The sequence below is a fragment of the Papio anubis genome, chromosome 14 (assembly GCF_008728515.1).
Source record: "Papio anubis isolate 15944 chromosome 14, Panubis1.0, whole genome shotgun sequence".
NCBI classification, from domain to species: Eukaryota; Metazoa; Chordata; class Mammalia; order Primates; family Cercopithecidae; genus Papio; species Papio anubis.
Window position 1 is genome coordinate 67,779,505 of NC_044989.1, and position 3,436 is coordinate 67,782,940.

Consider the following 3,436-nt stretch of genomic DNA (forward strand, 5'->3'; position numbering starts at 1 on the left):
AGTGAAGCAAGAGCAAACACATTCAAAAGTTAGCAGAAGACAAGAAATAACAAAGATCAGAGCAGAACTGAAGGAGATTGAGACACAAAAAACCCTCCAAAAAATCAATGAATCCAGGAGCTGGTTTTTTGAAAAGATCAACAAAATTGATAGACTGATAACAAGACTAATAAAGAAGAAAAGAGAGAAGAATCAAATAGACGCAGTAAAAAATGATAAAGGGGATATCACCACTGACCCCACAGAAATACAAACTACCATCAGAGAATACTATAAACACCTCTACACAAATAAACTAGAAAACCTAGAAGAAATGGATAATTTCCTGGACACTTACACTCTCCCAAGACTAAACCAGGAAGAAGCTGAATCCCTGAATAGACCAATAGCAGGCTCTGAAATTGAAGCAATAATTAATAGCCTACCAACCAAAAAAAGTCCAGGACCAGAGGGATTCACAGCCAAATTCTACTAGAGGTACAAGGAGGAATTGGTACCATTCCTTCTGAAACTATTTCAATCAATAGAAAAAGAGGGAATCCTCCCTAACTCATTTTACGAGGCCAACATCATCCTGATACCAAAACCTGACAGAGATACAACAAAAAAAGAGAATTTTAGACCAATATCCCTGATGAACATCGATGCAAAAATCCTCAATAAAATACTGGCAAATCAAATCCAGAAGCACATCAAAAAGCTTATCCACCATGATCAAGTGGGCTTCCTCCCTGGAATGCAAGGCTGGTTCAACATACACAAATCAATAAATGTAATCCAGCATATAAACAGAACCAAAGACAGAAACCACATGATTATCTCAATAGATGCAGAAAAGGCCTTTGACAAAATTCAACAGCCCTTCATGCTAAAAACTCTCAATAAATTCGGTATTGGTGGAATGTATCTCAAAATAATAAGAGCTATTTATGACTAACCCACAGCCAATATCATACTGAATGGGCAAAAACTGGAAGCATTCCCTTTGAAAACTGGCACAAGACAGGGATGCCTTCTGTCATCACTCCTATTCAACATAGTGTTGGAAGTTCTGGCTAGGGCAATCAGAAAAGAGAAAGAAATAAAGGGTATTCAGTTAGGAAAAGAAGAAGTCAAATTGTCCCTGTTTGCAGATGACATGATTGTATATTTAGAAAACCCCATTGTCTCAGCCCAAAATCTCCTTAAGCTGATAAGCAACTTCAGCAAAGTCTCAGGATACAAAATCAATGTGCAAAAATCACAAGCATTCTTATACACCAGTAACAGACAAACAGAGAGCCAAATCATGAATGAACTCCCATTCACAATAGCTTCAAAGAGAATAAAATACTTAGGAATCCAACTTACATGGGATATAAAGGACCTCTTCAAGGAGAACTACAAACCACTGTTCAGTGAAATAAAAGAGGACACAAACAAATGGAAGAACATACCATGCTCATGGATAGGAAGAATCAATATCGTGAAAATGGCCATACTGCCCAAGGTAATTTATAGATTCAATGCCATCCCCATTAAGCTACCAATGAGTTTCTTCACAGAATTGGAAAAAACTGCTTCAAAGTTTATATGGAACCAAAAAAGAGCCCGCATTGCCAAGACAATCCTAAGCCAAAAGAACAAAGCTGGAGGCATCATGCTACCTGACTTCAAACTATACTACAAGGCTACAGTAACCAAAACAGCATGCTACTGGTACCAAAACAGAGATATAGACCAATGGAACAGAACAGAGCCCTCAGAAATAATACCACACATCTACAGCCATCTGATCTTTGACAAACCTGACAAAAACAAGAAATGGGGAAAGGATTCCCTATTTAATAAATGGTGCTGGGAAAATTGGCTAGCCATAAGTAGAAAGCTGAAACTGGATCCTTTCCTTACTCCTTATACGAAAATTAATTCAAGATGGATTAGAGACCTAAATATTAGACCTAAAACCATACAAACCCTAGAAGAAAACCTAGGTAATACCATTCAGGACATAGCCATGGGCAAGGACTTCATATCTAAAATACCAAAAGCAACGGCAAGAGCCAAAATTGACAAATGGGATCTAATTAAACTAAAGAGTTTCTGCACAGCAAAAGAAACTACCATCAGAGTGAACAGGCAACCTACAGAATGGGAGAAAATTTTTGCAATCTACTCATCTGACAAAGGGCTAATATCCAAAACCTATAAATAACTCAATCAAATTTAGAAGAGAAAAACAAACAACCCCATCAAAAAGTGGGCAAAGGATATGAACAGACACTTCTCAAAAGAAGACATTCATACAGCCAACAGACACACGAAAAAATGCTCATCATCACCCGCCATCAGAGAAATGCAAATCAAAACCACAATGAGATACCATCTCACACCAGTTAGAATGGCGATCATTAAAAAATCAGGAAACAAGACGTGCTGGAGAGGATGTGGAGAAATAGGAACACTTTTACACTGTTGTTGGGACTGTAAACTATTTCAACCACTGTGGAAAACAGTGTGGCGATTCCTCAAGGATCGAGAACTAGAAATACCATTTGACCCAGCCATCCCATTACTGGGTGTATACCCAAAGGATTATAAGTCATGCTGCTATAAAGACACAAGCACATGTCTGTTTATTGTGGCACTATTCATAATAGCAAAGACTTGGAATCAACCCAAATGTCCATCAGTGACATACTGGATTAAGAAAATGTGGCACATATACACCATGGAATACTATGCAGCCATAAAAAAGGATGAGTTCGTGTCCTTTGTAGGGACATGGATGCAGCTAGAAACCATCATTCTCAGCAAACTATTGCAAGAACTGAAAACCAAATACCGCATGTTCTCACTCATAGGTGGGAATTGAACAATGAGATCACTTGGACACAGGAAAGGGATCATTACACACCGGGTCCTATTGTGGGGAGGGGGGAGGGGGGAGGGATAGCATTAGGAGATATACCTAATGTAAATGACGAGTTAATGGCTGCAGCACACCAACATGGCACATGTATACATATGTAACAAACCTGCACGTTGTGCACATGTACCCTAGAACTTAAAGCATAATTAAAAAAAAAAAAAAATTCAAATTAACTACTGTGCCATAGTACCTTTAATTCTTTTGCTGTTGATGTACTCATACTGAGTCCTTATTTCTTTCTTTCTTTCTTCCTTCCCTTCCTTCCTTCCTTCTTTCTTTTCTCCTTTTTTCTTTTCTCTCTTTCTCTTTCTTCTTTTTTGAGTCAGGGTCTTTCTTGCTCTCTTGCCCAGGCTGTAGGCTACAGCATAATGGCATAATTAGAGTTCACTGCAACCTTAAACTCCTGGGCTCAAGGGATCCTCCCACCTTAGCCTCCTGAGTAGGTAGGACTACAGGTATGCACTATCATATCCAGCTTTTTTTTTTACTTTTTTTGGTAGAAACAGCATCTCACTGTGTTGCCCA